The sequence below is a fragment of the Neomonachus schauinslandi genome, chromosome 4 (genome assembly GCF_002201575.2).
Source record: "Neomonachus schauinslandi chromosome 4, ASM220157v2, whole genome shotgun sequence".
NCBI lineage: Eukaryota > Metazoa > Chordata > Mammalia > Carnivora > Phocidae > Neomonachus > Neomonachus schauinslandi.
Genome location: NC_058406.1, coordinates 136,043,850 through 136,064,336, shown reverse-complemented (window position 1 = coordinate 136,064,336; position 20,487 = coordinate 136,043,850). Strand labels below are relative to the sequence as shown.

Below are 20,487 nucleotides of genomic sequence, written 5' to 3'. Positions count from 1 at the left end.
GGCGTGTGGTTGTGTGGGGGGGGGCGTGTGGTTGTGTGTGTAATAAGATATGTAAATCAATAACTACAATACCAAGAGGCAGAAAATAAGGGATGTATGATGGGAGAAACACCAATATGGCGCTATGAAGAGACGGAGGGAAAGACTCTCAGGAGGAATTGGAAACTGGCTTTTGAATTACGTTGAAGAACATAAGAAATGGATGGGATTGGGAAAGATGGAATTGAGACTGGCATATCATGAAGAAGAAACTGTGTGAGAAAACACCTGGAGACAGGAGAGGACTGGTTGGTTTAGGAGAGGGGGAGTTCTCCAGTTTAGTGGGCATTCAGGATAAGTCCAAAGGCCCATCGTGGAGAGCTCTGGAGGCGCAGCTGGGCCAGGGAGCATCTCTAATTTGCTAATGGACTACTCATGGTTATTGGGCAGCAGAGAGATTGACAGCAGTTGTGCTTAAAAAGAGGAATGGGCGGGCTGCATACAGGAATGGTACTTGAAAAGCATGGAGGCCAATTAAAAGAATTTCAAAGAAGTCGAAGAAAGAGTGAGGGCAACTCGACTGTGGGCAGCAGGAACTCATGGGAGGGGGACAGATCCAACACCCCAACTCAGGACTTCGGCAATGATTAGAAAGACTAGGAGCAGATTTGGGGTAAGTTCAGTTTGGGACATACTGAGCTTCAAGCAAGGGTAGGAAATTCATGTAGAGATGCCGGAGGGCAGTTGGGATAGCCCCTTACAGTTAGGAAAGGGAGATTTAGTAAAATGTGAGAGATTTTTGCAATGAGGTCTATAGGAGAATTTTTGCACTATACGAGAAGATGGGGTTGCAGAAAGGCAGAAGGAAGAGATCGGAGAGAATAGATGGTGGTTCATCAACCGTAAACACAATCTGGCTGGGGAGAAAAAATAAGTGTGCAATGAAGAAATTGCTGTACAGAATTAATTGGCAAACTTACCTTTACAGAACTGACTCCCCATACACAAAAGACTTAAACAGGGAAGCGCCATCCCTATGATCTTAATAAAGGTTGGATGACAGGATAGGCCTCCTGATTTTCGGGGTTTCCTTGGGTTGTTTCTTGTGGTTATGTACTGTCAGCCTGAAATAACTTTTCAGTTTTCTCCTTTTGGTTTATTTACTAGCTCTTGGATAATAGGAGCAGACACCAGCAATTCCTTTTTAAAATACAAGCCTAAAGTGTAGGCTGAGCGAGAGATCCACCCTACAAGCTGTTCCTGCATCTAGTAATTTTTCCTGCTCTCCCTAGCGCTGGAAGGTGATCCCTGCTTCTTTACCAAGAGGTTACCTGGGCATTGCTGCAACCTGAGGAAACATTTATTCAAGCCAGAAGCACTCCAAATGGCAAGATTACTCTTTCAATATTTACCATTCTGCCCTGGGCAACTGAGACCAGAACGCTGCTGATTATTTTCAAACACAGAAAGAAAGGTTAATAGATTTGAATGATGGATATCATGCTCTTAAGTCACTTGGCAAAGTGGCAAAATTATAATGGTGTAGGACATACAGCCATTGTGGGAATAACTACTATAAAATAAATAACTAATACCATGGAAATTGACCAGTTTATTACCGGCATTGGTTGTACTCACCACAGGTTCAGTAGCTCCTGAAGGGGCTGCTCCACCATCCCTCTCCGCCCTCCGCTCTCCACCGCAAAGCATTGATGGCTTTTAAAGGGGTATCCACTGGGCCCAGCGTGAATGTTGCTTTGGCTTCTTTCTGTCTCCTCTAGCTGTAAAATTCAGGGGGGGGAGGCAAATGAAAATCTGCTTAAAGATTTTAAGTCTTCTAAAGAACCAGATCTTGTTCATTTTAGGCTCCGTTTTCACCTACTCTTTAAGGAAATGGAGAGGACATCTAATTCCAAACTAATTCAAATCAGCCAGCCAGTACAGGGTTGCTGTCTGGATTCTGGATTCTCATGGAAGTAGTAGAGTCCCTTGGTGAGAAGGGCTTTGGAGTCCATTAGTCCCCAGTTCAGTTCTCAACTCATTGATTCCATTACCATGAAGCCATTTACCCACAGTATTCTGGAGAAGAGCTGTGGCAGGCTTTAGGCTCTGGGTTATGGTGAACAGACACAGTCTCTGCTCTCTGGAGCTTATCTGTTGGTTGGAGGAGACAGGCAATTAAAAAAAAAAAAATGCTGTAATGAAAATCGAAGGAGGGCCACGAGGTTCAGAGTTCTTATGGGGTCAGAGGTGTTGCGTACCTCTCCCTATCTATGTGAGGTCTTGGGCAAATTTCTTAGCTCCTCAGTTTCCTGATAGAGTTGTTGGGAGGATTCAGTTAAATAACACAAATCACTAAGTCTGGTGTGTAGGAAACACAGTGAACCCTATCTGATATTATTTTAAGCTCCCAGTGGCAGGATTTTGAATCATTTTGTTCACTCAGTACCTAGAGCTGTGCCTGATGCATGGCAGGCATTTGATAATATTTTTTGGCTGAATAACTTTAATGAGGAAGAGTCATAATGGGGAAAAAAGGGCACCAGTGGAGATAAAATTAAACAGTAAAAAGATTCATAGACTGCTTGGTGGAGCCTTGGTAACTTGAATGTAACAAAGTGGAGCTTTTTAGGGAGAAACTAAGTCCCAAAACAGAGTGCTCAGAAATTGTAATTGTAACTAATCCTCAACTGAAGAAATCAGATACTTTCTTCTGTTTGTTCACCAGGGGGAGTATACTACCCACACAAGTCAGCCTTTCCAACACCTCTGAATGTGAAGCTCTTTAAAACGGTAATGAGTTAATGGAACCAGTAGAGCCTGAGGCCACAGCCTGTTTTAATTTCAGTAAATAGTTAAAAAGTCTCAGACCAAATCAAGTGGTAGCCAGAACGATCAAAATGTGATTCAGGAACACTGGGTGTTATACGCAAACAATGAATCATGGAACTTCATCAAAAACTAATGATGTAATGTATGGTGATTAACATAACATAATAAAATAAAATCTAAAAAAATGTGATTCAGATAGTCTTTTAAACTTTGAAAGGGTATGTATCTGCTCATTTCTTAATCTTTGGGTATTCAAATTATGATGCTCTAAAAATCACTATGGATATATCATTCCTTGATTAGTTTCAAAATCAAAGTTTGCCAATATTCATTTTTTTGCATATACTTTTTACGATTTTATTTTTGAATAATCTCTACACCCGATGTGGTGCTCAAACACACAACCCCAAGATCAAGAGTTGCACGCTCTACCAACCTGAGCTAGCCAGGTACCCCTTTGCACATTTTCTTGCATACTCGATCCGGATAATTTGTGAATTATAATATTTTGCTTTTCTTTTTTTTAATTATTATGTTATGTTAATTACCATACATTACATCATTAGTTTTTGATGTAGTGTTCCATGATTCATTGTTTGCGTATAACACTCAGTGCTCCATGCAGAACGTGCCCTCTTTAATACCCATCACCAGGCTAACCCATCCCCCCACTCCCCTCCCCTCTAGAACCCTCAGTTTGTTTCTCAGGGTCCATAGTCTCTCATGGTTCGTCTTCCCCTCCGATTTCCCCCCCTTCATTCTTCCCCTCCTATCTTCTTTTTCTTCTTCTTCTTTTTTAACATATAATGTATTATTTGTTTCAGAGGTACAGGTCTGTGATTCAACAGTCTTACACAATTCACAGCGCTCACCATAGCACATACCCTCCCCAGTGTCTATCACCCAGCCCCCCATCCCTCCCCCCCCCCACCACTCCACAAAATAAGTCAATCAGAGAAAGACATGTATTATATGACCTCACTGATTTGAGGAACTCTTAATCTCAGGAAGCAAACTGAGGGTTGCTGGAATATTTTGCTTTTTGTTAAAAGTTCCTTCTCCCTCATATTCACGGGTGGAGTTTGTAAAGTGTAAATGGTCACTGTTAAACCAGTGTGGAACATATGTTGAAATGATGAGACAAGAAGCATAAATAGAGCAGTAATCTCCCACAGAGCCTGGTAATCCTCTAAGCTGGAGGGATTGTTGGTAAATGTGGCCTCTGCATGCTGCACGGATGAATCCCAGGCTCCTTCCTCAGGTGACAATTATGGGTCTTCCTGGAACTCTCAGGTGTGACACGGTACTACTTAAATGAAAAGTATCACAGTAAGAACAGTTTTAGAAATGCCTTTATTTTATTATTTTTGTATAAACAACAATGTTGTGTGGAGTTTTTCCTGTTGGTTAAAATTTCAGTGACTCAAAGCTATGAACAGAAGTCATTCTATGATTCAAATTCCAAACTCAAGGAGGCATCTGTGTGCGAGCCAGCTACCTCCCCAAAGGTTAACTAGAGACATACCTGTAGGATCTGGCTCTCTCATCAAGGAGTACGATGCTGCTCAGAGGGGAGAAGGCAGACATCTTAGGAAGTGCAGTTTGCAGAGAGTCAGATGCTTTGCTCCTCCAAACCCAGAGAAGCAGGGGTGCCAAGAGAATCCTCATAAGCCTTGGCCTTGCCTGAAAGACAATGGACACTTTCCCACTTAATTGGATGTCTGCTTAGTCAGGGACTTGTTGACTTGTCCCATTCTCCTTAAGCAGGGGGAAAGTTAACTGGAGTGACTTGGCATCACAGGGTTGCCAGGTAAGGAGGGGAGTCAGCGCTGTTTGGGGTTTCTGGGAGGTGAGGACGATGGGTGCCACAGGTCCTGCCTGGAGACAGCTGCCGAGAGAAGAGGAGATTCAGGGCTATCGAGTTGCCAGGAAACCAAGCAAAAGCAGCAAAGAGGCATAGGCAGAGGAAGCGGATGTGAATGTCAGCTGGGGGTCAGCAGCGGAGGTGGCCACACTGAAGAATGAACCAGCAATGCCCGGGAAAGCTTGGAGAGCAGGTTGGAGCCACTGTCCACCCCTAATGACCACAGTCCAGCTTAGCAGCTGTGGTGGACCAGGGGAAACAACTGCAGCCTCCCAGTTAAGTAAGGAGATGGCTAGTCTTCGCAGGACCCTGGGGGGAGCCAGCAGCTAGACGAGGGTAAAGGGAAAGCTTCCCAAAGAGCAGACCATGCTCCCTCGCCCAAAGAAAAACACAGGAACTGCGTATTTGGATCTAGCCAGTGCTGGGGTCACGGGGGAAAGCTTCTTTAAATGTGTGATTTAATTTTTAGAAATGAACAGAAATGAGTCTTTAAAAGATGAAACAAGACTTCTGTGATAACCAAAATTTGTTGGAAGTTATAAACTATGGCCCATAATCATGAAGGGACCCAATAACCAGTACACATACCATATGTATGGAGGCAGCTACTAGAAGAAATCAAAATCACTTTATGTTCAAACCCCAACATTTTTTCCTAAAAACTGTCTACTTTAAACACATTTTAGGAAAAAAAAAAAAAAAAGGAAGATGGCATTCACTCAGGTTCAGTCAGGAATCGAGTACTGGCATGCTAAGACACACACCTGGCTTCTGGTGCCCCCAACCTTGGCGCCTCCCGTTATTACCTTGCCAACTTCATTTTGTTGGGTTCTCGTGAGTTATGGCATCAGGGAGGCTAAGAGCTCTGAGTGAGCCTCCCTTTGCATTCTTGTCTATTCACCAATACGATAAACGTGCTCTCTCAAATCTTTCCGAACCCAAGTCAGATGACCTACCTAAAATCCAGATCTTTGGGTCTGTGTTTAGCCACTTGCTGTAACACTTGGGCCAATGATGTAACCTTGTTTTCTCATTGACAAAATTCAGGGATGACTCTAGAGCCTTTTGACCCTTCTACTTAGTAAGGAAGAGTCTTATAGGATGCATTATCCTGAGATGTACAGCAAGGTAGAATTTTTTAAAAGTTCAAAATGTGTTTAAGTAGACTCATGGCTACCAGATGGGAGTGTAAAGAGTAATGTAGATAGAAAGAGAAGAGAAGCATATGCAAAAATCTGGTTTTGGAAGTGAGCAAGTTTCAGGACCGTTTGAGGAGAGACACGTTGTAATGAAGTGAAGGGAAGGAAGGCAATTAGGTAATGGGGGCTAAGGGCTTTACAATCTGAGATTTTATAACCATATTAGAAAACAATGCCTTTGACCTCTGAGAAGAAAAAGCAGGCAGGGAGGCTCAGGAGGGAGAGAAATAGTTTCCAAGCTTGGGAACTAAGTAGCAAAATGAGATTGATAGCTTAGGAGTGAGACAGAAAGAGCATTCACATGGTTTGATAAAATTAGCATTCAAGTAGAGAGGGTCTCCTGAAAACAGCCAGAAACGCAGTAAAATCAACAACTGCTATAGCAATTTAGGGATTACAAACTATTCTGATACGGTCCTCAAACTGCCTTCAACAGACCCAAAGAGGGGGCCCAAAGAGGGGGTCAGAGGCCAAGGTTGGGGGCAGGTCTCAAAACTTGGTTCATATGTCCAATGAAGAGGACGTTAAAACTGATACGCTGAGCTTGCAAGACGCAATTTTCCTTCCCTCTCCTAAAACTCTTGGTAATCTTAAACACAATACATAGGACAAGGAGAAATAATTAAAAACATACAACTCACACACACACACTGAAGTTCTGTGTTAGGGTAAGCGCTGAGTGGTTCAAAGGCACTGATAGGAAACACCCAACAGAGTTTTCCTGGGGGCTGGGGGCTGGGGATAACAGTATGCCTTCATGCATATGGAGAGGGCTGTGTTAGCAGAATTTACATGACACACAACTCACTGTCACTCCTTCAGAACGTCCATCTTTATTTCAGAGCATGAGGAGCGTGTTTTTCAGGTACTCTGAGCCATCTTTGTCAGTGTTATTCTAGTCCCCGCTGTGGTTCATTGGGCTATTGCTATCTGAATCCTGACTATGTGTGGCGGGCTTTGTAGGTCTAGATAAATAAAGTTGTATTAGATAATAACCTGTATTCCTTTTCTGTGGCTGCTAGAGCAAATTCCCACAAACTAGGTGACTTAGAGCAAGAGAAATTTGTTCTCTCAGTTCCGGAGGCCAGAGTCTGAAATCAGTGTCACTGGACCAACACCACAATGTCAGCAGGTGTATGCTCCTTCTGGTGGCTCTGGGGGAGAACCACTTCCTTGCCTCTTCCAGCTTCTGCTGGAATTCTGGCAGCTTCTGCTGGTGCTCAGGGGCTTGTGGCCCCGTCACTCGAATCTCTGTCTTCACGTCACCTTCTCCTGTGTGTGAGCATCTCCCATTGCCTCTCTCTTACAAGGACCTTGTGACGGCATGTAGCACTCCCTCAGTTAATCCAGAATAGCCTCCTATCTCAAGATCCTGAAATCACATCTGCAAAGTGTGTGTGCGCATGTGTGGATGTAGATAAATATCTTGCTAGTCAGTTAGCGTCCAGCTAACTGAGTGTCCTTAAGGGTCTAGATGACCTCAGAAGTGGAGAAGCATGGCCCTCAGCTGTTAACTATTGTTTGATGCCCACGGTCCCTCTATGTGCCTCAGCCCAGCACCTCAGGCCTGTTTCTCGTGTCTCCTGCCTGTGGTGCCATCACTTGGGTGGTGACTGAGAAGTCACAGCTCACTCACTCCCTCCTCTCCAAACAGGAAACTTCTCTAATTCTTAGTTGCTTGAACCCCAAAGTACACAGCAACACAGAGCCCAGCCCCAAGGCTCCCTTAATATAGTGAGTGGCTTTCTCTGGGTGCTGGACCCTTGACCTCTGAGGCTCTCTGGTGCCAGAAAGTCTGTAGTGACAGGATTTTAGGAGCCTCCGTCCCAGAGCTGCTCATGCTCCTCTGGTAAACAATCGTTCTTATCCTAGACACTGGGATGGTCCCCTATCAGGCAGGACGTTCACCGAGCCCACTCAGGGAAACAACTGCTCATCTGCCAGGCCCTAGGAAAATCACCCAACTGTATTAAGGCTGCAAAATCAGTGGCCAAGAGCTCTGCAGCTTGGCTTCAGAATTATTATTGCGACTAAAGACTCAGCTCCCATTGGAAACAATTGTGGAATGAGTTCAATCATAAGCAATCTGGGCCTGCCATCAGAAAAGGCAAGCTCACACCAACATGTCTTTCTCTGGTGAGCCTGGACATGCCCAGCTTCTGAAGCTCCAAAATGAGAGTTGATCCGACTAAAACAGACACTTTGAGATCGAATTCCTAGACTTCCGTTACTAAAGGTCTTCATTTTTTTCATTCCCTTCCTTGCTTGCTCACATTCTAGCAAAATCTATCATGGTACAAATGACACAACATTGTGGTGTAACGTACAACTGAGTCGAAGATGAAGAAGTGTACGTTTTATAATGAGAAAACCTACAAAGTGGCTACTGTGGGTGTGAATAATCTCCACATGACAAATCTCTTAGGGAGGATTTCAGAGAGAGTACACTGATTTTTTGGGGGGACTGTTTGCATTGTTCCTAATTTTATTCCATCAGCTCTGCCAAACCTCATTTACTTTGCCACTTGGTGTGGCAGGTTGCTTGAGCCCAAGACTGGGAGTGAAGTTACATGTTCTATTCCAATCTCCCTTAGAGAGTGATCTACACTGCTAGAAAAGTCACAGACTCTTTTTTGTTTAGTCCTTCCCTCCATTAAATACACATTATAGTAAATTACTGATACAGGTCTCCTGAAAATGGAAAATGGAAGAGATCGGGGCTCCGTGAAGGGTTTAGATTGTTTGAGAGCAATGTAATGCAACATATTACTTGTATTCAAAGACATCATATTAATTGTAGACATAAAGATTGACTAATAAAATTACATTATTCTAAATAAAACCCAGTAAGGGGGATGGGAGAAATAGGTGATGGGGATTAAGGAGGGCACTTGTTGTGATGAGCACTGTGTGTTGTATGGAAGTGTTGAATCACTAAATTCTACACCTGAAACTAATATTACCCTGTTAACTAACTGTAATGTAAACTAACTGTAGTTACTAACTGTAATTTAAATAAAAACAAACAAAAAGAAGCATATTGGAAAAAAATAAAACATAGTAAAAAGAACATTATACTTTCACTGCAGGGATAAGGAAAAATGTAAATTTATGGGGGAAAATATGTGAAAAATATTGGGGTTTCCAAAATAATTAAATGACAGATTTCTCTTTCAAGGACTCTTACATCTAATAACATTTTGGCTTATATAGGGAGTATAAATAAGCAAAAGGAATGCATTTGCTTTTGAAAATGAAATTAATCAGAGTTTGCCCATTTTGCTTCTTCTCCTAATAAGTAGAAGGATCAAGGGGCACCTGGGTGGCTCAGTCAGTTAAGCGTCTGCTTTCAGCCTGGGTCATGATCTCAGGATCCTGAGCTAGGGTCCCGCATCAGGCTCCCTGCCCGGCGGGAAGCCTGCTTCTCTCTCTGCCTGCCACTCCTGCTTGTGCGCTCTCTCTCTGACGAATAAATAAATAAAAACAATTTTTTAAAAGAAGGATCGAGAAGTCTTTATTGGTTCCTGATTTCCTCTCTATGAATGACTTAGCCTTTTCTTGCCCCATTCTACTATCACATATAACTTGTATTTCACAGCAGAGTTTAACAGCTTGAGTTCTGGGGTCAGTATCTCTGGGTTCAAATTCCAGATCTACCCTTCTTAGTTATACGGCCTTGGGCAAGTTTCTTAACCCTTCTGGACTTCAGTACCCTCATCTATAAAGTGGGGATAATAATAGTACATTCCTTAGACTGTTGCAGTGCATATTAGTGCTCGGATCTTAGAAAGCTCTCAACAAATCTTAGCTACTAATATTACTTTCTTTTAATATATGAACTACTGTTTCTTGTGTTAGACTGATTTATGTTTGTTTCCATCTCTCCCACTAAGTTGTAAGAGGGGACTGTGTCTTCTTCACCTTTTTGTCTCTCCCATGTGTTTACTATAATGCATTATACATGGTAGATACCTGGTAAACATTTGTAGAATTGAATTTTCTCAAGCGTTTGGAAAATCTATGCACAAAATCCTATGAAGTTTCAAATGAAGTATCAGAAATCTAGTATATTGCAAAACCCTATTTTAAAGGGAAAAATATCACCTTAAAGACTACAGTTGAATCATTCCTCCCTCTTGCTGTCCTCAGGCTCAACCTTAAATCAGGTTTCACTCATCTGTTGTTTGTACTTTGGTCTCTAGACATTGCCTGTCAGCCCATCCTGTACTACTCACAACACCAGAGCTGATTCTCCCGGAGAGGCTTACACCAAATCATGTCTTCCTGCATAACGTGTGGAGTGTTCCACACCAGTCCTCCACTTCGGTTCTTAGAACCCAAGAGTTATGACCTCCGAGCTCTCTTAGGACCCAGTTTCTGTCTCATGTGAAGTGGGATTTGTAAGGTTTAGCTTCCATGAGTCTAATTCTACTGATCACATAAATAAATAAGAAATTGTGTAATTCTGTTAAATGAGTTTGAAAGCCCTTCCGGCTACCCACTTTAAGCAGTAATATTTGCTAAGAGATTTTTTTTTTAATGTTCCCTGAAGGCATCTGGTTGAAACTCCTAAGCAACTGGAGCGGGTGAGGCATTGTAGTAACAATGGATTTGCTGCATAATCCTTGGGCCTAAGAAATGTCACATTCCCTTATTTGTTCAAAATCAAATTATATCTGGTCTGGTTGTGAGCTTTATTTTTTTGATCCTAGTCAGGTTTGGGGAATTCTTTCCCCTTCCTGAGGGTCAAGCAGGAGGGTATTTTCACAATTAAGGGCATTAGGCAATAGGTGTTTTTGATCACAGTTAATGCTCCCCCCATCCAAGTTCTGCAGGTGGGCAGCTCCAGTCCCCTTCGACTGAGTAGAGGCATAAGAGCCCATCTAAGCTGGCTCCTCCCTCATTCCTGGTATCCAACGCAGCCTTCATGTGTTTTTGTTGGCTTCCCCCATTAGAGTTCAGCATTTCTACTCAAGAAGAGACTTCGGGTCTCTACCACTCTTGAAAACCTATCCCTTCTCAGTCTGTCTGCTCCCATCCACCTCCTCTTGCCCTGGTCCTAGAGGTTTGCTCTAGGGCATCTTCCAGGCCAAGCTGTCAAAAAAAGGTCCTACTGTTTCTTCCCTGTGAATACCAGAAGCCTCTGGGATGAAACTGCTTAGGTAAAAAGCATAAGGAAGAGAGAAAAAAATTTGCACTCTGTCCTGAGTCTTACACTATAGGAAAAATAAGATCGAATTTAATATCTCTATAAATTATTCTGCTGTGTGTTTTACTAAAGTCCCTTGCCTTACTACATATTCTCTTTCAGGCCAAACTCAGAAATCTGGGCACAGAGGCCCGTTGCAAGGAGACAGTGGGGCAGGGTCAGCATAAGCAGGATTTGTACCCAGCGTGCATCTGGGGGAAGTTGACAGAATCTTGCTTTTCTGGGACAATAGAAACCTCCAAGGGACTAGACTGTGACCAATATCTGGATACTCAATGGGGAAACAGAACTTCTTCCATGGGGTGAGTCCTAAAACAACCAAGGAAGACTAGATTCTGGTCTTTCCTGCCTTTTTTGTGATAAGTCTATATTTTAGCCAACATTAAATGTTTGTCTACTCGTATAGGGCCAACAAAGCAGTTCTTGAATAGATCAGTGCCCTTGGAATCCAAGGAACAGTTTTATTTAATGGGCTCATTTTGTTGATAATATATTCAGAGCAAAGATGTTAAGTTTTAAAGTCAATCATCACTATTTTGGCTTATGTTTAGGAGTTGCCATAAATTTAAAAAAGTAAACTAGAAATTATCTAAAGATATATAATTGTATTAGTTTCCATTTTAAGCATTAATACATTGAACTAATAAAGTAGCACCAAATTCAGGTTCTTAAAATTTTTCTTTTAAAAATTAAGCATACTAGGGGCGCCTGGGTGGCTCAGTCGTTAAGCGTCTGCCTTTGGCCCAGGTCATGATCTCAGGGTCCTGGGATCAGGCCGTGCATCGGGCTCCCCGCTCAGCTGGAAGCCTGCTTTTCCCTCTCCCACCCCCACTGCTTGTGTTCCCTCTCTCGCTGTCTCTCTCTCTGTCAAATAAATAAATTTTAAAAATCTTTAAAAAAAAAAATCAAGCATACTAGGAGCACTGGGTGTTATACACAACTGATGAATTGTTGAACACTACATCTGAAATTAATGATGTACTATGTGTTGGCTGATTAAATTTAAATTTAAAAAATTAAGCATACTTAGAATCTTAGAATTTGCAAATATATTAATTCTAAGAATTAGGACCTAACTTGAGTATAACTGGGAATTTGGGTCAATCAAGCTATGCTCAAATATGCTGCTTTCTTTTTCAGGGTATGGAAAATGCTCTTTATGTTTTATTTTATTTTTTTAAAATTGAGGGTTAATTAACATATAATATTGTGTGAGTTTAAGATGTACAGTGTATTGATTTGATACATTTATATATTGCAGTATGATTACCACTGTAACATTATCTGACGCCTCCATCATGTCACATAATTAGTGTTTCTTTTTTTGTGGTGAGAACGTTTACAATCTAGTCTCTTAGCAACTTTGGAGTATATAATACAGTATTGTTGATTATGATCACAATGCTGTGTGTTAGATCTCCAGAACTTATTTATCTCCTAACTGTAAGTCTGTACCCTGCGAGCAACATCTCCTCAATTCCTCCACCCCCTAGCCCTGGGCAGCCACCATTTTACTCTCTGTTTCTGTGACTTTGGCTTTTTTAGACTCCACATATAAGTGATATCATATGATATTTGTCTGTCTCTGTCTGACTTATCTCACTTAACATAATGCCCTCAAGTTCTATCCCTGTTGTCACAAATGGCAGGACTTTCTTCTTTCCCAAGACTGTACAAGACATCCCCCACAACAGAGAATTATCCTGTCCAAATGTCAATAGCTCTGTTGCTGAGAACTCCTGGTGTTTACCAATGCTAGGGTTTGCTCTAAGCCAGACAAAGTTATTTCCTTGACTTTAAAACAGCAGTTGCCAGAACAGAGCATTTGTGTGGCTATGACAATCCCAGGGAGAGTGATGTCAGCAGGTGCCAACAGAAGCCCCTCTATGGCTGGAAAACTGACCTCAGTGCCATGATGTGAGGACATGGGAGGGAATGCAGGTGGAGGAATGGAAATGTGAGATGGTCATAGCCTTTTGAGAACACCTGTGGCGAAAGCTGAGAAATTTCTGGAGGAAATTGTAGTCTGAGCCCTGCATTCTTCTTCTTCTTCTTTTTTAAATAAATTTTAAATCAGTGTGTTTATATCTCAGCCTTGTTTCAGAAGAGCACTCAATTTCCTTTTGTGAAATAGCTTCTAGGAAACAACTGTTACTCCAGGTTTTTCCAGCCTATTAAAGAGAATAAATAGAAATAAAATAGGCATTTCTATATTTTTCTTTAGGGTTAGAAGCCCATCTTTAGATTATTGTTGAAATATATTCAAATAGTTGACTTCATATTATCAAAGAAATTTCTCAAGAAATTCCACTTCCGTTCATTTGTCAAAGTCATCTCATTTTTATCCTAATTCAAGATAACTCAATCAAAATGTATTTATGAACATGGTCATTAATAATATTAAGGTGTTTAAAGATAATTAGTAACATGCTAGTAAGAGTATAATATTTCACCTGAAAAATGCTTAACAGTTGCCAGACAAATGAGAATCAAGAATTAATTGCATCATAAACGACATTTGCTTTCAAAGAGATTTTTATTTGATGATTTTCTCAGGGCATATTTGTCAATCTAAATATTTTGTGTCTTGGCTAAGAAAATAAGGAAACAAATGAAAAACACATTTTTAATTTGAAAATCCTTCCTAGAGATTGTTTCTTTTTCCCCATTTTAGAAATTAGTCTTCAGTTTTGTTTTTTTTTTTTTTTTTAAGATTTTATTTATTTATTTGAGAGAGAGAGAATGAGAGAGAGCACATGAGAGGGGGGAGGGTCAGAGGGAGAAGCAGACTCCCTGCCGAGCAGGGAGCCCGATGCGGGACTCGATCCCGGGACTCCAGGATCACGACCTGAGCCGAAGGCAGTCGCCCAACCAACTGAGCCACCCAGGCGCCCCTAGTCTTCAGTTTTTTAAACGATAGGATATATATCCAGAATATAGAGAGAACTCTTTTTTTAAAATATTTTATTTATTTATTTGAGAGAGAGAGAGCATGAGAGGGGGGAGGGTCAGAGGGAGAAGCAGACTCCTCACTGAGCAGGGAGCCCAATGCAGGACTCGATCCTGGGACTCCAGGATCATGACCTGAGCTGAAAGCAGTTGCTTAACCAACTGAGCCACCCAGGTGCCCCAGAGAGAACTCTTTAAACAATAGAAAAAAGGCAATCAATCCAAGCACAGATTGGACCAAAGATATTGCTAAAGAGGATAGACATATGGTGAATACGCACAGGAAAAGATGTTCTATATTATTAGGCATTAGGGAAATGTAAATTAAAGTACCATATACCTATTAGAATGATTAAAATAAAAACTGCTGATAATACTAAGCACTGACAAGATGCAGCGCAACTGAATCTCTCATACACTACTTGGAGAATGTAAATGGTAGAGCCACTCTGAAAAAGTTTGGCAGTTTCTTTAAAAGTTAAACATGGAGTTACCATCTGACTATATAATCACATTCCTGGGTATTTATCCTAGAGAAATGAAAATTTATGTTCATATGAAAACCTATAGATAAATGTTCATAGCATCTTTATTTGCAATAGCTCCAAAATGGAAACAACCTAAATGTCTTTCAGTGGGTGGCTGGATAAACAAACTGTGGTAATCCATACAATAGAACACTATTTAGCAATAAAAAAGAACACATTATTAATAAGCAAATAACTGGGTGAGTCTCAGGGACACTGTAATGAGTTAAAAAAGCCAATCTCAGAAAACTACATTCTGTATGATTCCATTTATATAACATTCTGGAAGTGACAAAGTTATAATTGTGAAGAATAAAGCAGTAGTTGCTAGGAATTGATTAGGATTGGGGGTGGGATGGGAAGGCAACTATAAAAGGGTAGCATGAAGCATACTTCTTGGTGGTGACAGAACAGCTCCATATCCTGTTAGTGTGTTTACATTAATCTATACATATCATAAAATTTCACAGAACTATGCCACATAAAAAAGAATAGTGCAAAATTGTTAAAATCTGACTAAGTCTAGATTATCAATAGTATTGTACCAATATCAGTTTCTTGGCTTTTATAATGTTATGTAAGATGTTATCATTGGGGAAATCTGGGTGAAGTGTACATGGGAATGATCTGTATTATTTTTGAAATTTCTTGTAAATCTAAAATTGTTTCAAATAAAAAGTTGAAAAAAACCCCCAGGAGTTAATTCAAAATCTGGTTACAAAATGACTTTGTCAATTGGTTCCCACACTTCTCCTACACACCTTCCTCTGACCTTAGAATTCTTCTCTAGGAAAGAATTAAAGAACTGTCTGGGGTGAATCAAGGCTCCTATGGTAGATATTATTAAGCTCTCTACATTTAGGAGCCTTCTGCCTATTCAGTCTAACATGGAGCTTTCCCTAGCGGGAAAGTGAAATACATATGCAGCAGAAAAGAAAACCTACACCAGTTATCTTGAAATAGAAAACATAAAATATAAATATAAAAGAACAACCAAACATCACTATATATATATAAAGAAAATCCACAGTTTAAAAGACCAAGAAAAAGAAATAGAAAGTAACTGGTAATTTAGAGAACAAAAGAAAAATTTGAATCTGTGAACTCTATTTCTTGTCCTTAAAGAGAAGTGAAATCAGAGAGGGAGATGAACCATGAGAGACTATGGACCCCGGGGGAAACAATCTCAGGGTTTCAGAGGGGGTGGGGGGAGGGGGAGGGGGTGACAGGATGATGGGTATTGAGGAGGGCACATGCTGTAATGAGCACTGGGTGTTATACTTAACTAATGAATCATTGAACACTGCATCAAAAACTTAATTATGTACTATACAGTGGCTAACTGAACATTAAAAAAAAGATGAACATCAAGAAAACTACATATAAAATTTATAGGTGGCCAAAATCAACTTAATAAAGTAAGAAAATCAGAAGTAAGAAGATAGATTTAATTAAATTTTAAAATTTTATGGTCAAAAAAAGAAATGTGAAGATGTCGTATTCATAAAATAAGTGTTGAGCAATTAGAAAACAAAAAAAGGGAGTACCTGGGTTGCTCAGTTTGTTAAGCATCAGCCTTTGGCTCAGGTCATGATCCCGGGGTCCTGTGATGGAGCCCCCTGTTGGACTCTTTGCTCAGCAGGGAGCCTGCTTTTCCCTCTCCCTCTGCCTGCCACTCCCCCTGCTTGAGCTCTCAATCTCTCTCTCTGTCAAATAAATAAATAAAATCTTAAAAAAACCCAGAAGTTCAAGCCAAAATATCAACAAGTTGTATAGTAAGAATTCCAGAAAGAAAAGAATTAAAACAAAACTAAAAGGGTGGGGAAGGGGGGCGGGAAATCAAGGGAGAAGAAATAATGAAAGAACTAAGAGAATTTCCCAGAGCTAAAGAACCTTCTTATGGAAGCAATCCACTGAGTGATGAGCAGATCGAATAAAAAAGACCCTCATCAAGATATAACTTCATGAAAATTCAGTACTTTTAAAGATAAGGCATAAAATAGAAACTTCTTCCAAGATTAAAAAAAAATACGGATCACCTGCATAGAAGAAGAAATCAGACTGGTGCATTAGACTTTTCAAAAGTAAAATGTTCATAGAAAAATAATTTTAGCCTAGCATTCTCTCCTCTAGTCAATTTAATTAAGTCTAGGATGAGCATAAAGGCCATTTTCAATACAGAAGGACTCAGAAACTTTAGGCGCCAGGCATCATTTTCATAAGTTACTTGAGGGCATAATCCAGCAAGATAGTAGTAGAAACCATGAAAAAGAAATGGGATAGAAAGAATTGGGAACTATCACAGTAGTTAGTGAGACAAAGAAGAGAAATCTTTGCATGATAATTGAATAGCAAGCCAGGAAATCAAGTAAGTAGACTCTAGGAAGACTGTCTTAAGAAGAAGAAAGAAGTGGTTTCCAAGCATTAGGTATTGTGACTATACATTGTGAGATGTTAGCAAAGACATGGTGAAGAAAAACAAAAAACTGTGTGGAAAAATATGTTTGACCATGAAGAAAAATAAAATATGTCAAGATTTTGAGAAACTGAGGAAATCTAAGAAATAACATGATAAAAGGAAGTTGAGAAAAGGGAGAGGTGATATGACTCCTAGAGAATCTTAAGTTGGAAAATTGAAAAGAATAATAGTTTAAGTCTGTTATTTAAAGTTAGAAAAATAATACTAAAGAATTAAAATCAAAGGTAGTAAAACCAGTTTATGTTATTTATTTTTTTACTGAAGAAAGATTAAAAGTTTTATTTTATTTGTTAAGTTTTTATTTAAATTCCAGTTACATAACATACTGTATAATATTAGTTTTAGGTGTACAATATAGTGATTCAACACTTCCACACAACACCTGGTACTCATCACAAGTGCCCTCCTTAATCTCCATCACCTTTTTCACTCATCCTCCATCTACCTCCCCTCTGGTAACCATCAGTTTGTTTTCTATAGTTAAGACTCTGAAATTCCATGTTCATGGATAGGAAGAACAAACATTTTAAAAATGTCCATTCAACCCAAAGCAATTGACACATTTAATGCAATACCTATCCAAATACCAACAGCATTTTTCACAGAGCTAGAGCAAACAATCCTAAAATTTGTATGGAACCACAAAAGATCCCGATAGCCAAAGAAATCCTGAAAAAGAAAAACAAGCCTGGAGGCATCATGATTCCAGACTTCAAGCTATCTTATAGAGCTGTGGTTGTCAAGACAGCATGGTACTGGCACAAAGACAGACACATAGACCAATGGAACAGAATAGAAAACCCAGAAATGGACCCACAACTCTATGGTCAACTAATCTTTGACAAAGCAGGAAAGACTATCCAATGGAAAAAGGACAGTCGCTTCAATGCATGGTATCAGGAAAAGTGAACAGCAACATGCAGAATGAAACTGGACCATTTTCTTAGATCATACACAAAAAGAAATTTAAAAATGGATGAAAGTCCTGGAGGAGAACAAAGGCAGCAACCTCTCTGACCTTGGCCAGAGCAACTTCTTACTAGATATGTTGCTGGAAGCAAGGGAAACAAAAGTAAAAATGAACTATTGGGACTTCATCAATATAAAAATCTTCTGCACAGTGAAGGAAACAATCAACAAAACTAGAGGGTGGCCTATGGAATGGGAGAAGATATTTGCAGATGACATATCTGATAAAGGATTAGTATACAAAATCTATAAAGAATTTATCAAACTCAACACCCAAAAAACAAGTAATCCAGTTAAGAAATGGGCAGAAGACGTGAACATTTTTCCAAAGAAGACATCAGATGGCTGACAGACACATGAAAAGATGCTCAACATCACTCATCATCAGGTAAATACAAATCAAAACCACAATGAGATACCACCTCACACCTGTCAGAATGGCTAAAATTAACAAGTCAGGAAATGACAGATGTTGGTGAGGATGCGGAGAAAGGGGAACCCTCCTACACTGTTGGTGGGAATGCAAACTGGGGCAGCCACTCTGGAAAACAGTATGGAGATGCCTCAAAAAGTTGAAAATAGAACTACCATACGATCCAGCAATTGTACTATTAGGTATTTACCTGAAAGATACAAAAATACAGATTCAAAGGGGTACATGCACTCTGATGTTTATAGCAGCATTATCAATAATAGCCAAACTATGGAAAGGTAAAGAAGATGTGGTATACATCTTATATATGTAATGGAATATATATATATATATTATATATATATATATAATATATATTACTCAGCCATCAACAAGAATGAAATCTTGCCATTTGCAATGATATGGATGGAGCTAGAGTGTATTATGCTAAGCGAAATAAGTCAGTCAGAGAAAAACAATTGTCATATGACTTCACTCATACGTGGAATTTAGGAAATAAAAGAGCTGAACATATGGGAAAGGAGAGAAAAAAAAGAGAGAGGGAAACAAGCCATAAGAGATTCTTTTTTTTTAAATTTTATTTTATTATGTTATGTTAATCACCATACATTACATCATTAGTTTTTGATGTAGTGTTCCATGATTCATTGTTTGCATATAACACACAGTACTCCATTCAATACGTGCCATAAGAGATTCTTAACGATAGAAAACAAACAGGGTTGACTGAGGGAGGTGGGTGGAGGATGGGCTAGATGGGCATTAAGGAGGGTACTTGTGATGAGCACTGGGTGTTGTATATAAGTGATGAATCACTAAATTCTACTCCTGAAACCAATATTGCACTGGATGTTAACTAAATAGAATTTAAATAAAAATTTTGAAGAAAGAAAAATACTCTGAAAAACAGTTTACTTTAAAAAGTAGATTGAAGGGCGCCTGGGTGGCTCAGTTGGTTAGGCGACTGCCTTCGGCTCAGGTCATGATCCTGGAGTCCCTGGATCGAGTCCCGCATCGGGCTCTCTGCTCGGCGGGGAGCCTGCTTCTCCCTCTGACCCTCCCCCCTCTCATGTGCTCTCTCTCTCTCTCATTCTCTCTGTCTCAAATAAATAAATAAAATCTTTAAAAAAAAAATAAAAAAATAAAAAAATAAAAAAATAAAAAGTAGATTGAAGAGACATTTGTACATAAAGTATTGCTATTGTTCACTATGAGGCCTAGTATTAGTTTTTGCAGACATACATATTACTTTGTTGCATAAAATAAAGAAGAAAAGGAAACATTTCACTGTTCATGGTATTTTTAAAACAGCTTTATTGAGGTATCATTGATATTTAAAAACAATGCAAATATTTAAAGTATACAATTTGAAAAGTTGACTTCTATATACCCTCATGGAACCATCACTATAATAAAGATAATGAACATATCCATCATCTCCAAAAGTTTCCTCCTGCCCCTTGCTATCCCTCCCTTCTCCTCCCATCCCTACCAACTATACCCAGGCAGCCACCGATCTACCTTCTGTCATGTCACATTAGTTTTCATTTCCTAGAATGTTATATAAATGGACTCATGTGGTATATACACTTTCTTTGTCTGGCTTATTTCACTAAGGTTAATTACATTGTGATTTATCCATGTTGTAGTGTATATTAATTTTCATTCCTTTTTTTAAAGATTTTATTTATTTATTAGAGAGAAAGAGCATGAGCAGGGGGGAAGGGTAGAGGGAGAAGCAGACTCCCCGCTGAGCAGGGAGTCCAATGCGGGACTTGATCCCAGGACCCTGGGATCATGACCTGAACCAAAGGCAGACACTTAACCAACTGAGCCACCCAGGCACCCCATTCCTTTTTTATTGCTGAGTAGTAGTCCATTGTACAGATATATCATAGTTTGTTCATTCACCTAATTGATGGCCATTAGGAGTGTTTTCAGTTTTTGACAATTACGAATACTAGATATTAATGAACAAGTTTTTATATGGACATGATGCTTTCATTTTTCTTAGAAATATTTAGGAATGGAATGGCTAGATTACATA

The 20,487-nt window shown here is 39.8% G+C and overlaps 2 long non-coding RNA genes across 2 annotated transcripts in view; both read right to left on the bottom strand.

The window, feature by feature from the left end:
- The window catches only part of LOC123324588, a 58,695-nt gene extending 54,232 nt beyond the window's left edge, over positions 1–4,463 (bottom strand). Inside the window, exons 1-2 of the long non-coding RNA XR_006539903.1 lie at positions 4,337–4,463; positions 1,618–1,760 (exon numbers count right to left, since the gene is read on the bottom strand). This is a non-coding gene — a long non-coding RNA (uncharacterized LOC123324588). The remainder of the gene's footprint in view (positions 1–1,617; positions 1,761–4,336) is intronic.
- A 1-nt stretch (position 4,464) lies between these two features.
- LOC110579117 overlaps positions 4,465–20,487 on the bottom strand; it is a 255,213-nt gene continuing 239,190 nt past the window's right edge. Inside the window, exon 3 of the long non-coding RNA XR_002480227.1 lies at positions 4,465–4,494. This is a non-coding gene — a long non-coding RNA (uncharacterized LOC110579117). The remainder of the gene's footprint in view (positions 4,495–20,487) is intronic.